This window comes from Bos grunniens, chromosome 6 (genome assembly GCF_055505025.1).
Source record: "Bos grunniens cultivar Pamir isolate PY7600 chromosome 6, Bosgru_T2T1.0, whole genome shotgun sequence".
NCBI lineage: Eukaryota > Metazoa > Chordata > Mammalia > Artiodactyla > Bovidae > Bos > Bos grunniens.
This window is the reverse complement of record NC_141170.1, coordinates 33,490,128-33,510,397: the sequence shown is the minus strand read 5'-3', so window position 1 is coordinate 33,510,397 and position 20,270 is coordinate 33,490,128.

Here is a 20,270-nt window from a genome sequence, read left to right as displayed (position 1 = left end):
CAAAGTGCAGAACACTTCGAGATTATACAGTGTGTTTAGTATTCATTTGCCAGTGCTGTCACCCATCTTGTACACACACATCAATTATATTCTGTGAGAAAGAAGACTAACTAGTGTAAAACAATAGCAAGTGAGAGGCTCTTGAGTCTGCAGTCGCTTTGACACAGAATTAGAGATAAGGTGACATCAACAAGGTGGAGGGTTATGAGGTCACAACATTGTGTCCCACACAGAAACAGCAAAAACAATAAATGACCAAGTGCAAACCCATGTTAAGTACTTTGGGAAAGTTCTGGACTAAAATGAAAAAGCAGCAGAAATCCTGCAGTTTGCAAAGACTGAAGATGTATGTTCTGATTTTTTTAGTGTAATGTATTAATACTAAAGATATCAATTAAGTTTGACTGGTCAATTGTATAATTTATGATCACTATTGCCATATTGATTTTTTTGTCTGAACGACCTGCCTACTGATGACAGTGGGGAGTTAAAGCAGAAGGAGACGACAGAGGATGAGATGGTTGGATAGCATCACTAACTCAATGGAGTTTGAGCACACTCTGGGAGATGGTGAAGGACAGGGAAGCCTGGTGTGCCGTGGTCCATCAGGCAATGTTATCAGGTTGATCAGCAAACATAGGAAAGCCCACCATAGGGATCTCATGGCAGATGGCCTCGTACGTGCCGCTGGTTCCACCATCAGTTATAAAGCCTTTGGTTTTTGGATGACCTAGCGTTGAGTGACTTTCAGTAAAATTATCACTTATAATTCAGAATAAAATGAGAAATGGCATTATAAGGCACTGTAAAAAGCAATGTTTTTAAGATAACAGATGGTTACACACAGGAAACTGCATTTAAATTGCTTTCAGACCACACAGCCAGAAACTCCTGTCTGCTGGAGAGATAAGTGAAGACTTCATGAAAGAAGTGCTTTGTCACTTGGACTTCACAAGTGAATTCAAGATTGGCAGATGAACAACTTAAAGAACACCCTGGGTAGAAGAAACCATATATGCATAAAAGGGAGCATTCAGAAATATATTCTCTAGAAGATTAAGGAGGTCATTTAGTCTGATAAGAATGGTGTCAAGATCACACAGAGGGTAATGGTAGTGACTGTGGAACCAAAGAAAAGAGAATCTTCATTTTATTAAGAAATATGCTACCTATTCATGGAAATGATGTGGATTTTATTTCTGTAGAAAATGGAGAGTTACTGGTAATAAATAAGGAGCAGTTATTTATCAGTAGTATTTAGAATACTCCGGAAAGCATTCAGAGGTAGAACAATAACCCATTAAGCTATTCATAGTTAGAAGCAATTACAGGCAAAATGAGGATATTTTAATTTGGGGCATAAGGGACAGGACCAGGTATATAATACAGTGCCAACTATGATATGTTTTCCTTCGCCCCTCTAGAGTTGGGAGTAAAAACACAGAAGTAAAATTTTCTTTCTGAATGTCTTAATAATAAACACTTGATACGTTTATTTCCTATTGAAGTACTATCACTCTGCTCAGCTGTTAATCATGTTTTTAGGATTTGTCTGCCAATATTTACCAAGAAGGTCATTCTGGGGGAATTCAGTTATACAGACGAGCATTGGGTCCTAAGGTGTCTGGCTTTTTGCCATCATGTCTCCATAGAACCTGTTAGGGTAACAAAAATACCTTATTCAATGAGTTTAAAGTTATAGCATTAGAATTCAAGAGATAAAAGATAACATTAAATGTCTTCCATATGTCATGTAAGGAAGAAAGGATGCGTGATCTTAAGCAACGATAACTACTAATGCTCTGACATCAGTAGGAATACTTACATTTTACATACTTATTACTGTATTCAATCAGCTATGGAATATAATCATGACCATTCACACATGATGGCATAAACAAATGATGTTTACATTTATAAAAGAAGACTTTTTTCCTGTAATTTCTAAGTATCAGTAAGGCTGTTGTAAAAGTTCCAACTTTGTGGTAATAAAATTGATCCAGCGGACCATGAACACACTAACAATGAACCACAAAGGAGTGAGAGTGGCAATCTGTAGTTTCTATGCCCAGTACAAAAGTAAGGTATGGGTTTTGGAATTCCCAATCAATTCTCATACACTGGGTTATAATTTATAGTGTTTAACCTCTATTTGCTCTGGGACTGTAAAGTAACTCTACCAGCAAAGAAACAGCATAGGTCATTAGGAGAAGATTACAATATCAGAAAACAAATTATAAAAGTAGTTCAAAATATACAAAGACCCCAGGGGAATTTTATGTATTAGAAAATAAGGTACCACTCTATTTTATGGAGAAAGAGGCTGCTGAATCTTTTCCATGCCACTTTCCTTAAGCTTGATTCCTTCTTACAGTCCCTCTCCCTCCTCAATCAGGAGGAGCAATGTGACAGGTAGGAAGCAGACTCCATTAAGGGCCAGGCCTTACGATGCACAGGGTTTACTTAAGGGCAGGACCCCATCTTCTCTTCGATCCTCCTGATTCTGACTTTGTCAGGACCAAGTCACCAGGGAGGCTGATGTTTCTCTGTCTCTAAGTCACTGTGCCTGGATGGGATCTGGAGGTCTCTTGGGGAGCCCTGACCATCCTTTCTCTGAATAGCACTGTGCAAAGCACACTGATAGGGCTACTTTAAAATTTAGGGGAAATGAAAGGGGCCAGGATTATCTGGCAAGTACAGTCTGCATGATGCCTTCCAGACTCTTATCACTATTGCATAATGCCTTTGTGCTACTACACTTACTGTTAAAATTTAACTCTTGAGAATATTTGTATGTTTACTGTGTCCTCAAGAGTCCTTCAATGAAAAGGAGCAAATGACAAAGCAGAATTTGATGGTTTATCTTCCTGCCCATAATCCCATTATATCAAAATTCATACTGGATCTCTTAGATATTTTCCATTTTGATAATGTTAATCCAAAGTATTGTTAATAGAAGATACTCTAAACTACTGTCAATCAGTCAGTTCAGTCGCTCAGACTGTCCCACTCTTCACGACCCCATGAATCGCAGCACGCCAGTCCTCCCTGTCCATCACCAACATCTAGAGTTTACTCAAACTCATGTCCATCGAGTTGGTGATGCCATCCAGCCATCTCATCATCTGCCGTCCCTTTCTCCTCCTGCCCCCAATCCCTCCTAGCCTCAGGGTCTTCTCCAATGAGTCAACGGTTCTCATGAGGTGGCTAAAGTATTGGAATTTCAGCTTCAGCATCTGTCCTTCCAGGGAACACCCAGGACTGGTCTCCTTTAGGATGGACTGGTTGGATCTCCTTGCAGTCCAAGGGACTCTCAAGAGTTTTCTCCAACACCACAGTTCAAAAGCATCAGTTCTTTGGTGCTCAGCTTACTTCACCGTCCAACTCTCACATCCATACATGACCTCAGGAAGGACCATAGCCTTGACTAGATGAACCTTTGTTGGCAAAGTAATGTCTCTGCTTTTTAATATGTTGTCTAGGTTGGTCATAACTTTCCTTCCAAGGAGTAAGCATCTTTTAATTTCATGGCTGCAATGACCATCTTCAGTGATTTTTGAGCCCCCCAAAATAAAGTCTGACACTTTTCCCACTGTTTCCCATCTATTTCCCATGTAGTGATGGGACCAGATGCCATGATCTTAGTTTTCTGAATGTTGAGCTTTAAGCCAACTTTTTACTCTCCTTTTTGACTTTCATCAAAAGACGTTTTAGTTCCTCTTCACTTTCTGTCATAAAGGTGGTGTCATCTGCATTGCTGAGGTTATTGATATTTCTCCCAACAATCTTGTTTCCAGCTTGTGCTTCTTCCAGTCCAGCGTTTCTCATGATATACTCTGCATATAAGTTAAATAAGCAGGGTGACAATATACAGCCTTGATGTACGCCTTTTCCTATTTGGAACTAGTCTGTTGTTCCATGTCCAGTTCTAACTGTTGCTTCCTGACCTGCACACAGGTTTCTCAAGAGGCAGGTCAGGTGGTCTGGTATTCTCATCTCTTGAAGAATTTTCCACAGTTTATTGTAATCCACACAGTCAAAGGCTTTGGCATAGCCAGGAAAGCAAAAACAGATGTTTTCTGGAACGATCTTGCTTTTTCCATGATCCAGCAGATGTTGGCAATTTGATCTCTGGTTCCTCTGTCTTTTCTAAAACGAGTTTGAACATCTGGAGTTTCACGGTTCACATATTGCAGAAGCCTGTCTTGGAGAATTTTGAGCATTACTTTACTAGCATGTGAGATGAGTGCAATTGTGCGGTAGTTTGAGCATTCTTTGGCATTGCCTTTCTTTGGGATTGGAATAAATACTCACCTGTTCCAGTCCTTTGGCCACTGCTGAGTTTTCCAAATGTGCTGGCATATTGAGGACAGCACTTTGAAGGCATCATCTTTTGGGATTTGAAGTAGTTTGACTGGAATTCCATCAACTCCACTAGCTTTGTTGGTAGTAATGCTTTCTAAGGCCCACTTAACTTCACATTCCAGGATGTCTGGCTCTAGATGAGTGATCACACCATCGTGATTATCTTGCTCATGAAGATCTTTTTTATACACTTCCGTGTATTCTCGCCACCTCTTCTTAATATCTTCTCTTCTCTTAGGTCCATACCATTTCTGTCCTTTATCGAGCCCATCTTTGCATGAAATGTTCCCTTGGTATCTCTAATTTTCTTGAAGAGATCTCTAGTCTTTCCCATTCTGTTGTTTTCCTCTATTTCTTTGCATTGATTGCTGAGGAAGGCTTTCTTATCTCTTCTTGCTATTCTTTGGAACTCTGCATTCAGATGCTTACATTTCCTTTTCTCCTTTGCTTTTCACTTCTCTCCTTTTCACAGCTATTTGTAAGGCCTCCTCAGACAGCCATTTTGCTTTTTTGCATTTCTTTTCCATGGATATGGTCTTGATCCCTGTCTCCTCTACAACGTCACGAACCTCCATCCATAGTTCATCAGGCACTCTATCTATCAGATCTAGGCCCTTAAATCTATTTCTCACTTCCACTGTATAATCATAAGGGATTTGATTTAGGTCATACCTGAATGGTCTAGTGGTTTTCCCTACTTTCTTCAATTTAAGTCTGAATTTGGCAATACGGAGTTCATGATCTGAGCCACAGTCAGCTCCCACTCTTGTTTTTTTCTGACTGTATAGAACATCTCCATCTTTGGTGGCAAACAATATAATCATCTGGTTTTATCTGGTGATGTCCATGTGTAGAGTCTTCTCTTGTCTTGTTGGAAGAGGGTGTTGGCTATGACCAATGCGTTCTCTTGGCAAAACTCTATTAGCCTTTGCCGTACTTCATTGCGTATTCCAAGCCCAAATTTACCTGTTACTCCAGGTGTTTCTTAACTTCCTACTTTTGTATTCCAGTCCCCTATAATGAAAAGGACATCTTTTTTGGGTGTTAGTTCTAAAAGGTCTTGTAAGTCTTCATAGAACCGTTCAGCTTCTTCAGCATTACTGGTTGGGACTAGACTTGGATTACCGTGATATTGAATTGTTTGCCTTGGAAATGAACAGAGATCATTCTGTTGTTTTTGAGATTGCATCGAAGTACTGCATTTCCAACTCTTTTGTTGACCATGATTGCTACGCCATTTCTTCTAAGGGATTCCTGCCTGCAGTAGTAGATATAATGGTCATCTGAGTTATATTCACACATTCTAGTCCATTTTAGTTCGCTGATTCCTAGAATGTTGACGTTCACTCTTGCCATCTCCTGTTTGGCCATTTCCAATTTGCCTTGACTCATGGACCTAACATTCCAGGTTCCTATACACGGCATTGGACCTTGCTTCTATCACCAGTCACATCCACAGCTGGGTATTCTTTTTGCTTTGGCTCCATCCCTTCATTCTTTCTGGAGTTATTTCTCTACTGATCTCCAGAAGCATATTCGGCACCTACCGACCTGGGGTGTTCCTTTTTCAGCATCGTATCATTTTGCCTTTTCATACTGTTCATGGGGTTCTCAAGGCAAGAATACTGAAGTGGTTCTCCATTTCCACCTCCAGTGGACTACATTCTGTCAGACCTCTCCACCATGACCTGCCCGTCTTGGGTGGCCCCACATGGCATGGGTTAGTTTCATTGAGTTAGACAAGGCTGTGGTGCGCGTGATTAGATTGACTAGTTTTCTGTGATTATGGTTTCAGTGTGTCTGCACTCTGATGCCCTCTCGCAACACCTACCATCTTACTTGGGTTTCTCTTACCTTGGGTGTGGGGTATCTCTTCATGCTCCTGCCGCGTGGTCCGTCGAAGCCGGATCCAGGGTCGGGCCAAGAGGAGCTACTCCAGGTTCAATGTCAGGATGGGTGGCAGTGAGGAGATACCCCTTGTCCAAGGTAGGTCTTCATAGAGCCATTCAATTTCAGCTTCTTCAGCATTACTGGTTGGGACATAGACTTGGATTGCCATGATACTGAATTGTTTGCCTTGGAAACAAACAGAGATCATTCCGTCATTTTTGAGATTGCATCTAAGTACTGCATTTCTGACTCTTTTGTTGACCATGATGGTTCCTTCATTTCGTCTAAGATATTCCTGCCCATAGTAATAGATATAATGGTCATCTGAGTTAAATTCACCCATTCCAGTCTATTTTAGTTTGCTAATTCCTAGAATGTCAGTGTTCACTCTTGCCATCTCCTCTTTGACCACTTCCAATTTCCCTTGATTCATGGACCTAATATTCCAGGTTCCTATGCAATATTGCTCTTGGTAGCATTGGACTTCACTTCCATCACCAGTCCCTTCCACAACTGGGTGTTGTTTTTGCTTTGGCACATTCCCTTCATTCTTTCTGGATTTATTTCTCCATTGATCTCCAGTAGCATATTGGGCACTTACTGACCTGGGAAGTTCATCTTTCTGTGTCCTATCTGTTTGTCTTTTCATAGCGTTCCTGGGGTTGTCAAGGCAAGAGTACTGAAGTGGTTTGCTATTTCCTTCTCCAGTGGACCATATTTGGCAGCTTCTGGTTACCAGCATACTACTCTCTGCTTTTACATTTTGACTATTTTAGATTCCACATATAAGTGATATCATGTGGAATATATCTTTCTCTGTCTTTTCAAAAAGATGAAAAGAAATGAGAATCTCTAACTAGACTAACCAGGAAAAAATTACAATCTTGTTGGAATTGAAAACCAATTTTGATTCAGTTAATAATTAGGCACAGATGGCTAGCACACATTAGGTTTAGATAGTATCTAATAGTAAACAAACAAAAAAAATAATAGTAATAACAACAGTTAGTATTTCTTCTAGATCCTTGAATATGTGCCAGTGACTATTTGGATGTTTCAAATGTACTAAAAAAATTTTCCCCACAACAACAATGGGAGGTTGGTTCTATGATTTTCAGAGTGAGTGGTTATACCTCTGTGAACACTGTAGTCTAGTTTTCCATCATTGTTGGTTATATCTCACGAAAACCTGCTAAGTGGTGTTCCTGTCTGCTCTTGGCCCTTTGCAATCCACCCCAGTGACTACATCCTGTGATTATTTAAAAAAATAAAATGTGATCCTATCTCTTCCTTTCTTAACTCTTTTAACTCTCTCCCAATTCTTCTATTAGATCTTTCAAATTCCTTATGATGACCTCTCTTCAACTCATCTCTTCAACATCATCTGCCTCTTACTCAGCCACTTCCCATTTAGACTAAGCTTGAACTTCTTGGAAACTGTCATTACTATTCTACCTGCTTTTCTTTCATGTTTTCCTCCACCCCTACCGTATCCCTTTTACTTATCCCTGAACATCCTTCAGATTTCACCTGAATTATCAGTGCTTCAGAGATAATTTCCATAATTCCTACTGGATATTTCAATAGCATGTGTGAAAGTGAAAGTGTTAGTCAATCAGTCGTGTCCCAGTCTTTGCGACCTCATGGACTTCAGCCTGCTAGGCTCCTTAGTCCGTGGGATTCTGCAGGCAAGAATACTGGAGTGGGTTGCCATTCCATTCTCTAAGAATTTTTCCGACCCAAGAATTGAACCCAGGTCTCCCACATTGCAAGCAGATTCTTTACCATCTGAATCACCAGGGTAGGAATTTCCTTATTATGATACAGAGCATGAAATTTTTATGAAATTTGTATTCTGGCTTTCCAGGTAGAGTGCCAAGTGGCACAAGCTGGCTTTATGCCGCCATTTCTTTATATTAGCACTTACTTCTGGAATATTCTAATCATTGAACAATTATTCTTTTAATGAATGTCTGATGTTTTATTATGTGTTGAATAATGAAGTCTTTCATTTTTTTCATATATTCTCAAAGTTTCCCAGGTATCCCATTTGATTCTGTAATGATAATTAAATTCAAACACTTGAGTTGATATAGGAATTTGTTCGAGTTTCTAATTGGCTGGTAATTTTATCAAGCTTCTCGCATCCAACTCACTCTAATCAAACATTCTAAATTAAGAATACACAATTATTTCTATTGAAAATGCAAAGTAAACAAAGCAAAACAGGAATGCCTTAGGCGAAGATTTGGCAGGTTTGCAGAGCAGGCCTCCAACAAATTCAAAATTTGGTAGCACTGGGAGAGGAAATTCTAAAGGCTGTCTTTTCACCTTGCTAATAGTTTCCTTTGATGTGCAGAAGCTTTTAAGTTTAATTAGGTCCCATTTGTTTATTTTTGCTTTTATTTCCAATATTCTGGGAGGTGGGTCATAGAGGATGCTGCTGTGATGTATGTCAGAGAGTGTTTTGCCTATGTTCTCCTCTAGGAGTTTTATAGTTTCTGGTCTTACGTTGAGATCTTTAATCCATTTTGAGTTTATTTTTGTATATGGTGTTAGAAAGTGTTCTAGTTTCATTCTTTTACAAGCGGTTGACCAGATTTCCCAGCACCACTTGTTAAAGACAGCCTTCAGAATGGGAGAAAATAATAGCAAATGAAGCAACTGACAAACAACTAATCTCAAAAATATACAAACAACTCCTACAGCTCAACTCCAGAAAAATAAATGACCCTATCAAAAAATGGGCCAAAGATCTAAACAGACATTTCTCCAAAGAAGACATACAGATGGCTAACAAACACATGAAAAGATGCTCAACATCACTCATTATCAGAGAAATGCAAATCAAAACCACTATGAGGTACCATTTCACACCAGTCAGAATGGCTGCGATCCAAAAGTCTACAAATAATAAATGCTGGAGAGGGTGTGGAGAAAAGGGAACCCTCTTACACTGTTGGTGGGAATGCAAACTAGTACAGCCACTATGGAGAACAGTGTGGAGATTCCTTAAAAAACTGGAAATAGAACTGCCTTATGATCCAGCAATCCCACTGCTGGGCATACACACTGAGGAAACCAGAAGGGAAAGAGACACGTGTACCCCAATGTTCATCGCAGCACTGCTTATAATAGCCAGGACATGGAAGCAACCTAGATGTCCATCAGCAGATGAATGGATAAGAAAGCTGTGGTACATATACACAATGGAGTATTACTCAGCCATTAAAAAGAATACATTTGAATCAGTACTAATGAGGTGGATGAAACTGGAGCCTATTATACAGAGTGAAGTAAGCCAGAAGGAAAAACACCAATACAATATACTAACGCATATATATGGAATTTAGAAAGATGCTAACGATAACCCTGTATACGAGACAGCAAAAGAGACACTGACGTATAGAACAGTATTATGGACTTTATGGGAGAGGGAGAGGGTGGGAAGATTTGGGAGAATGGCATTGAAACATGTAAAATATCATGTATGAAACGAGATGCCAGTCCAGGTTCAATGCACGATGCTGGATGCTTGGGGCTAGTGCACTGGGACGACCCAGAGGGATGGTATGGGGAGGGAGGAGGGAGGAGGGTTCAGGATGGGGAACACATGTATACCTGTGGTGGATTCATTTTGATATTTGGCAAAACTAATACAATTATGTAAAGTTTAAAAATAAAAAATTAAAAAAAAGAAAAAAAAGAAACAAAATTTGGTAGCACTGGGAGAGGAAATTCTAAATCCCAGTAGGTTTGAATGAGCTGTATTTCAGCTTTCCAATCATTGTCTTATGTTGTAGTGGGTCTTCCCCCTCCTTTTGAAAGGAGAACAAAAACAAATCTGAGAGGAAGTGACAATATTGTCAAATGCATATATTAGGTAATTTTTGGGAAAGAGCTTGGAGTGTTTTAGCCAAAAACTAAACTAAACTGTTTGGAAGTGTTTGTTTTTTGATAAAGCAAACATATATGTGCCTGTATAATATATGATATGCACGTGCCTTGCAAGTTGCTTCTGTCGTGTCTGATTCTTTATGACCCTGTGGACCATAGCCAGCCAGGCTCCTCTAGGATTCTCCAGGCAAGAATACTGGAGTGGATTGCCATCGTCTCCACCAGAGGATCTTCTGGACACAGGGGAGCCAGAGGGTGGTGGTGGCGGCGGGGGCTTGTGGGAGTGGGATGGGCAAAGGACTATCTCTTTTTTGCCCTCAGTTTTTAAAGACAGCTTCGTTTGACATAGACTTTTTGGCTGACGGTTTTGTCTTTCAACACTTTGAATATATCATCTCACTGCCATGGAGCATCCACAGTTTCTGATGAGATATAAGTAGTATCTTATAGGAATTTACTGGTATGGCTGTATTATCTTCTATTAGTGCTTGAAGATTTTCTATCTTTAGCTTTCAACATTTCACTAGTGTCTGTGTATGACTCTCCCATGTTTATCCTGCCTGGAATTGATTGAAACCCTGGGATATGTAGACTGATATCATCCATCATATTTAGGATGTTTTCTGCCATTATTTTTTGAAGATTTTGCTTTGCCTATCTTTCTTACAGCACTCCTATTTTGTGTATGTTAGTGTATTGGATTATGTCCCACAATTTGCTGCCCTTGTGTTCATTTCTCTTTATTCTTTTTTATCTCTGTTGTTTTGATTGTATTATCTTATTGATCTATATTGAATTTGCTGGCTTTTTCAACATGGTTTCAACTTGACTACTGACTCCCTCTAGTAAATTTTTTTTCCAGTATTGTAATTTTCAACTCTAAAATTTTCATTTGATACTTTTGAAAACATGATTTCTATCCCCTATGTTGTATCTCTTACTTTCTTGGGCTCCAAAATCAGTGTGGGTAGTGACTGCAGCTATGAAATTAAAAGAACATTGCTTCTTGGAAGAAAAGCTATGACAAGCCTAGACAGCACATTCAAAAGCAGAGACATTGCTTTGTTGACAAAGGTCCATATAGTCAAAGCTATGGTTTTTCGAGTAGTCATGTATGGATATGAGAGTTGGATGATGAAGAAGAAGGAAGGCTGAGTATCTAAGAATTGATGCTTTTCAACGTGAGAAGGCTCTTTAGAGTCATTTGGACAGCAAGGAGATCGAACCAGGTAATCCTAAAGGGAAATCAACCCTGAATATTCATTGGAAGGACTGATGCTGAAGCTGAAGCTCCGATACTTTGGCCACCTGATGTGAAAAGCTGACTCACTGGAAAAGACCTTGTTGCTGAAAAAGACTGAGGGCAGGAGGAGTAGTGGGTGATAGAAGATGAGATGGTTGAATGGCATCACCACCTTGATGGACATGAGTTTGAGCAAACTCTGGGAGATAGTGAAGAACAGGAAGCCTGACATACTGCAGTTCATGGGGTCACAAAGAGTCAGATGTGACTGAATGACTGAAAAACAACAATCTCTGACTTATAGATTCAATTGAACGGGACATTATACTTCTCTTTACATCTTAAGAATGGTTTACTGAAGGTGGGTTGCATGCTTTTAGCAATTCAGAGTCCTCCATTTTGGTGTAATATAAGGATTCACAATGGTCTCATGGTCATTCGCTTATGTGCCTCTTATGATGCTTCAGTCATGCCTGACTCTGTGACCCCATGGACTGTAGCCCGCCAGGCTCCTCTGTCCATGGGATTCTCCAGGCAAGAATACTGGAGAGGGTTGAAAGCCCTTACTCCATGGGATCTTCCCAACCTAGGGACTGAATCCACATCTCTCATGTCTTCTGAATTAGCAGTCCGGTTCTTTACCACTAGTGCCACCTGGGAAGCCCGCAATTGTTTACACACACACACACACACACACACACATCAATGTATATATTTAGTTTATCATTTCACTTATTTGAATGGGTTGCCTTTCTCATAGTTTCCTTTGGGTCATTGAATACAATTTACAATAGCTAATTTGAAGTTTTTCCCTGTTTGAACAATTAGTCTCTCTCCTAGTCAGTTTGTATTGCGTTTTTTCCCCCACATGGAGGTCATGTTTCCATTTTTATTTATATGTATGGTGAAGTTTTTGTTAAACTGTAACATTTATATAATAAGAGTATAGCAAGTCTGAATACTTATCCTCTCCAGGTCCATGTATTTTTATTGCTATTTGTACAGTAACTGAATGGACTATTTAAGTGAAGTCTTTTTCCTCTACTATGTTAAAGCTATGATATGACTACTTGGAGAGTGCAGCCTTGGGCATACACACATTCCCTGGGCTGATAGCAGTTATAGTGGGACACTCCTTTTCACTGTCTCTCTTTTTAACTGTTAGCCCTCACCAGTTGTTGGGTGATTGTGCTATAGTTTTGGATAATATCTTGGAAGTATAAATTGTTCCAGCATCTGACCCCAAAAGGTTCAGATTTTTTTGCAGGGACGCTTTGGAATTCAGCATTGATGTGTGTTCTGACCTCAGAAAGGGTCTTCTCAACTGTGTCTTCCATTGGTTTTCTAGGGTTTCTAGTAACTTCCCAGTGGTTTAGCTTGTATTTGTCGGCTGCGACCGGCGCGCTAAGCGCAGGCAGCTACGATGGGCGAAGCGCGGCCTAGAGGAACTACCCCACGTCCGAGGTCAGGGGCAGAAGCCGGGAGGACTCCATGCCTGAAGGGCGGCGGCCAAGAGGAGTTACCCCACGTCTGAGGTAAGGAGCAGCAGCCGAGAGTGCCAGGCTGTTATGGCGCAAGAACGGCCGAGAGGAGCTACCCCACGCCCCAGGCCCGAGTCCAGGGGCAGCGACCAGGAGGAGCAGCCTCACGCCCGAAGCCAGGGGCGGCGGCCGGGAGGACCAACCCCACATTCAAGGAGCTATGGCTGCGCGGGCACAGGATGGCCCAGGGGAGCTATCCCACGTTGAAGGTCAGGAAGGGTGGTGGTGAGGAAATACCCCTTATCCAAGGTAAGGAGCAGCGGCTGCACTTTGCTGGAGCAGCCGTGAAGAGATACCCCATGCCCAAGGTAAGAGAAACCCAAGTAAGATGGTTGGTGTTGCAAGAGGGCACAAGAGGGCAGACACACTGAAACCATACTTACAGAAAACTAGTCAATCTAATCAAACTAGGACCACAGCCTTGTCTAACTCAGTGAAACTAAGCCATGGCCGTGGGGCAACCAAAGATGGGTGGGTCATGGTAGAGAGATCTGAAAGAATGTGGTCCACTGGAGAAGGTAATGGCAAACCACTTCAGTATTCTTGCCTTGAGAATCCCATGAACAGTATGAAAAGGCAAAATGATAGGATACTGAAAGAGGAACTCCCCAGGTCAGTAGGTGCCCAATATGTTACTGGAGATCAGTGGAGCAATAACTCCAGAAAGAATGAAGGGATGGAGTCAAAGCAAAAAAAAATACCCATCTGTGGATGTGACTGGTGATAGAAGCAAGGTCCGATGCTGTAAAGAGCAATATTGCATAGGAACCTGGAATGTCAGGTCCATGAATCAAGGCAAATTGGAAGTGGTCAAACAAGAAATGGCAAGAGTGAATGTCGACATTCAAGGAATCAGCAAACTAAAATGGACTGGAATGGGTGAATTTAATTCAGATGACCATTATATCTACTACTGCGGGCAGGAATCCCTCAGTAGAATTGTAGTGGCCATCACGGTGAACAAAAGAGTCCAAAATGCAGTACTTGGATGCAGTTTCACAAACGACAGAATGATCTCTGTTCGTTTCCAAGGCAAATCATTCAATATCACAGTAATCCAAGTCTATGCCCCAAACAGTAACGCTGAAGAAGCTGAAGTTGAACGGTTCTATGAAGACCTACAAGACTTTTTAGAACTAACACCCAGAAAAGATGTTCTTTTCATTATAGGGGACTGGAATGCAAAAGTAGGAAGTCAAGAAACACCTGGAGTAACAGGCAAAATTGGCCTTGGAATACGGAATGAAGCAGGGCAAAGACTAATAGAGTTTTGCCAAGAAAATGCACTGGTCATAACAAGCAGCCTCTTCCAACAACACAAGAGAAGACTCTATACATGGACATCACCAGATGATCAACACGGAATTCAGATTGATTATATTCTTTGCAGCCAAAGATGAAGAAGCTCTATACAGTCAGCAAAAAGAAGACCGGGAGCTGACTGTGGCTCAGATCATGAACTCCATATTGCCAAATTCAGACTTAAATTGAAGAAAGTAGGGAAAACCACCAGACCATTCAGGTATGACCTAAATCAAATCCTTTATGATTATACAGTGGAAGTGAGAAATAGATTTAAGGGCCTAGATCTGATGGATAGAGTGCCTGATGAACTATGGAATGAGGTTCGTGACATTGTACAGGAAACAGGGATCAAGACCATCCCCATGGAAAAAAAATGCAAAAAAAGCAAAATGGCTGTCTGGAGAGGCCTTACAAATATCTGTGAAAAGAAGAGAAGCAAAAAAGAAAAGGAAAGATATAAGCATCTGAATGCAGAGTTACAAAGAATAGCAAGAAGAGAAAAGAAAGCCTTCTTCAGTCTTCAATGCAAAGAAATAGAGGAAAACAACAAAATGGGAAAGACTAGAGATTTCTTCAAAAAACTAGAGATACCAAGGGAACATTTCATGCAAAGATGGGCTTGATAAAGGACAGAATTGGTATGGACCTAACAGAAGCAGAAGATATTAAGAAGAGATGGCAAGAATACACAGAAGAACTGTACAAAAAAGATCTTCATGAACCAGATAACCACGATGGTGTGATCACTGACCTAGAGCCAGACATGCTGGAATGTGAGGTCAAGTGGGCCTTAGAAAACATCACGACGAACAAAGCTAGGTAGGTGATAGAATTCCAGTTGAGCTATTTCAAATCCTGAAAGATGATGCTGTGAAAGTGCAGCACTCAATATGACAGTAAATTTGGAAAACTCAGCAGTGGCCACAGGACTGGAAAAGGTCAGTTTTCATTCCAATCCCAAAGAAAGGCAAGGCCAAAGAATGCTCAAACTACCGCACAATTGCACTCATCTCATACGCTAGTAAAGTAATGCTCAAAATTCTCCAAGCCAGGCTTCAGCAATATGTGAACCATGAACTTCCTGATGTTCAAGCTGGTTTTAGAAAAGGCAGAGGAACCAGAGATCAAATTGCCAACATCCGCTGGATCATGGAAAAAGCAAGAGAGTTCCAGAAAAATATCTATTTCTGTTTTATTGACTATGCCAAAGCCTTTGACTTTGTGGATCACAATAAACTGTGGACATGTCTGAAAGAGATGGGAATACCAGACCACCTGATCTGCCTCTTGAGAAATTTGTATGCAGGTCAGGAAGCAAGAGTTAGAACTGGACATGGAACAACAGACTGGTTCCCAATAGGAAAAGGAATACATCAAGGCTGTATGTTGTCACCCTGCTTATTTAACTTCTATGCAGAGTACATCATGAGAAACGCTGGACTGGAAGAAACACAAGCTGGAATCAAGATTGCTGGGAGAAATATCAATAAGCTCAGATATGCAGATGACACCACCCTTATGGCAGAAAGTGAAGAGGAACTAAAAAGCCTCTTGATGAAAGTGAAAGAGGAGAGTGAAAAAGTTGGCTTAAAGCTCAACATTCAGAAAACGAAGATCATGGTATCCGGTCCCATCACTTCATGGGAAATAAATGGGGAAACAGTGGAAACAGTGTCAGACTTTATTTTTTGGGGCTCCAGAATCACTGCAGATTGTGGCTGCAGCCATGAAATTAAAAGACGCTTACTCCTTGGAAGGAAAGTTATGACCAACCTAGATAGCATATTCAAAAGCAGAGACATTACTTTGGCAACAAAGTTCTGTCTAGTGAAGGCTATGGTTTTTCCAGTGGTCATGTATGGATGTGAGAGGTGGACTGTGAAGAAGGCTGAGAACTGAAGAATTGATGCTTTTGAACTGTGGTGTTGGAGAAGACTCTTGAGAGTCCTTTAGACTGCAAGGAGATTCAACCAGTCCATTCTGAAGGAGATCAGCCCTGCGATTTCTTTGGAGGGAATGATGCCAAAGCTGAAACTGCAGTACTTTGGCCACCTCATGCAAAGAGTTGACTCATTGGAAAAGACTCTGATGCTGGGAGGGATTGGGGGTAGGAGGAGAAGGGGATGACAGAGGATGAGATGGCTGGATGGCATCACTGACTCGATGAACGTGAGTCTGGGTGAACTCCGTGAGTTGGTGATGGACAGAGAGGCCTGGCCTGCTGCGATTCATGGGGTCGCAAGGAGTCAGACACGACTGAGCGACTGAACTGAACTAAACTGAACTAGCTTCCTTGTAGCTTCTTAGCAACAAATTCTTTCATAGTTTGTGGGCACTCATAGGCTTGAACTTCCCACTAAGTGCAAGTTGCTCACCAACACAGGGATCAAACCAATGTCTCCCTCATTGCAAGCAGACTCTTTACCAGCTGAGTTACAATGGAAGCCCAAAAATACTGGAGTGGGTGGCCTATCCCTTCTCCAACGGATGTTCCTGTCCCAGGAGTCAAATTGGGGCTTTCCTGAATTGCACGTAGATTCTTTGCCAACTGAGCTATCAGGGAAGCCCTGACCTTCCCACAGTCTGGTTCAAATAAATGAGTGCCTGGAGAATAGCTTGGGGCTCTGTGTTTTATGCTTCGAATCTCCCTCTGATCAAACTCTCTGAACCTTGGCTTCCAGAGCTGGGGATATGGACAGTGGCACACTGCTCTCTCTGTTACATCCTTCTTTTAGGTGTAAATAATAGTGTCTATTTTTAGTTTGCCTCTTTCATCATGGAAGCTGCATTCTATGAATGAGCTGAGGAAATGACTATCTGCAATTCACTATACTCAGTATGTTGTACCTAAATAGAATCTTTGCCCTTTGAGTGTGGCTGGGTGGAAGAAGGGAGAACCTTGTTGACCACTTTTGCCTGGAACTTAGCCTCTGTAACACACAGCTGAGATGTGTGTGTGTGTGTTTGTGTGTGAGGAATGCAAGTGGCTTGACCGTTCTAGGTAAATACTATAGCACTCAAAAGGAACTGTAAGGAGTGAGAGCTCTGTGTTCTTTCTGACCCTACTTAGAGTGGAATCTATTTTTCTGATTAAAGACAGTGAGAGAGGGAGCAATATGAGGTTTAAAAGGCACAGGATTTTGGTGGGTTTTACTGTTGTAATGTTTTTCTGGAATAAATGTGTCTTTACTTTCTAGACACTTTAAATAGCTGTTTTAAAACACAATTTCCACTAGTTATTCTTGTTTCAGGTAAGAGCTGGTCCATGGAATATGTCATGCTGCCATTTAAGAAGAGGGAGGTTCAAGGTGTTGTGAAATTTCTCTACATTCTGCTTCTTTAATATATTCAACGGAATGTAGATGTCAATTTGCTAGGGCTGAGGAGTGAGTGAATGGGAAGTAACTATCTAATGGGTACATAGTTGCTTTTGGGAGATGAAAAGATTCTGGATGTAGCTAGAGGTGATAGTTGTACATCGTGTAATTCATTAACTGAATTATACAATTTATAATGGTTAAAAATGTGAGTTTTGTGTTATATAAATTTAGCCTCACTGGTAGAATAACAAATGGGTGCCACCAGGATTTGGCTCTGAGGCCATGGTTTAATAGCCCCTGGTTTGTAATGTAAACCTATCTATCTATCATGTCTCTATGTATCTCTAAGTGTAGTTTTACAACTTTGTCTGAGTTTTAGGTAAATAGCATCATGATTCAAGATTTTTTGTAGATTATACTCATCATCATTTATTACAAGATATTGGGTATAATTCTCTGTGCTAGTCAATAGATTTTTATTGCTTATTTTATGTTTAATAATTTATATTTGTAACACTATACTCCTAATTTGTTTTTCCCCTTCTCCAGTTTTGTAATCATAAATTTATTGTCTATGTCTGTGAATCTGATTCTGTTTTATATATAGATACATTTGTATTACTTTTTAGATTTCACATATAAGTGATATAGTATTTTTATGAATGACATATTTCACCATGAATAATATTCTCTAGGTTCATCCATGTTGCTACAAATGGCAAAATTTTATTCTTTCTAAGGGTGAGTAATATTCCTTTGTATATACATCCCACATCTTAAGACAATTATCTGTTGTTGGGCACTTAGTTGGCTTCCATGTTTTGGCTATTGTAAATAGTGCTGCTATGAATATTGCAATTCATGTAGTAATTTTTCAGTGACTTAAATCCACACTGTCTGTGTTCAGAGTGCAACCTCTTAACCATTATGGTATGGTGACTCCCTTTTCTGGGTTACAGTTACTTTCAAAATGTAACATTAACAGTTTCCCATTATTAAGGTATATCATCACTATGATATTATGATAAAAGCATGATTACTGTTTAGGTTATGTATTAGTGCAAAAAACGGCCCGTAGAAGAGCAATGTTTATTTTATTTTTATCTCTCATAGTTCTGAGTGATGGTGGGGCTCATTCAGGTGATTCTTGTAATAGGTTTCTCACGTGGTTCCAGTCTTATGGTGACTGGGGCTATAAGCATGAGGACCTCTGGTGATTGCTTTTAAAAGACTCAAATTGCTGGAGGGCTGGAACTACTGGGACTTCTTAGGCATTCGTATGTATCTTTCCACAAGTGGTCACTTCTCATGGAAACTTTGAGTGTGTTACAGACCTCCATGGTGAGTAGGCAGACAAAGAGATGAAATGGAGATAGTGAGATAGATAGATAGATAGACAGATAGAGACATAGACAGGCTGAACGACCAAGACAGAGAGGCAGAGAGAGATCTGTGTTGTGTTCTGTAACTGAGCCTTGGAGGTTAGGCTGAAACATTTGTGAGACAGCATCTAGATTTACTAAAGTTCAAGAGAGAGGGAATTACTTGATGGGAGAGCTGGCAGAATATTTGTAGCCATGTCTCAAAAACACTATAATTGTAAGTAAAGATGTAATCCAGCAGAGGTCCCTTAACTATTGTAAAATTCATATAATATTGAATTAAAACCACAGTAAAATCAGTAGACTATGTGAGTTAAGATTTAAAAAAATGATTGGAATTATAAATATAAAGTGTTCTTAAAAAAAGAAAGAGTCCTTGTTTGACATATTGGATAGTATGCCAAATTTCCAGTAGCTTTCTTTTTTTTTTTTTTATTTTATTTTACTTTTGGCCCCAGCATGTGGGATGGGGATCTTAATTCCCAGCCCAGGGATTGAACGTGTGCTTCCTGCTGTGGAAGCTGGAGTCTTAACCACTGGACCACCAGTGTAAGTACATGCTCAGTCACTCAGTTGTGTCCAAGCAGGCTTGTCTGTTAATGGGATTTCCCAGGCAAGAATATTGGAGTGGATTGTCATTTTTCCTCCAGGAGATCTCCCCAATTGAGGGATTGAACTTAGGTCTTCTGCATCTCCTGCATTGGCAGGCAAATTCTTTACCACTGAGCCACATGGGGAGCCGCTTCGACCAACAGGGAAGTCCTCAATTCAAGGATTCTGAGTGAAACTAACACACTGATAACATGATATGAAAATCTTATGACTTAATATCTTAAGATAATAGGAACTGAATATTTTGAATCCATATGTTTATTTCACTAATTATTTAAAATCGCACAATTAATAAATGAAAAGATTATTGTGAAAGGTCAAATGTCTTCATTGGAAATTCAGTGTATTCTAAAGATCATTTCCTCTGTGGTCCACACATTTACATATATTTACGTAAAATATGTTTAATTTTATTTCAAAGATGAGTGTCATGCTTTTTTTTTTAGAATTTCTGGAACGTTTTATTTGTTTAGTAATGTGACATGGAGTATATTTAACAATATTGCCCATAATTTAACTGTTTTCTTTCATGGCTGTATAACTCATACCTAGGTTGTAGATAAGTGTGTTCACAAATTGATAGCCATTTAAGTGCCAGTGGGAACATTCAGTATGTAATTATGAACATGTGCAAGTCTTTCTGCATGACAGATAACTAGGTGATGAGTTGCAATATAAAACAGTGTGCATAAATTTTATTTCAATGGTGTTTCCA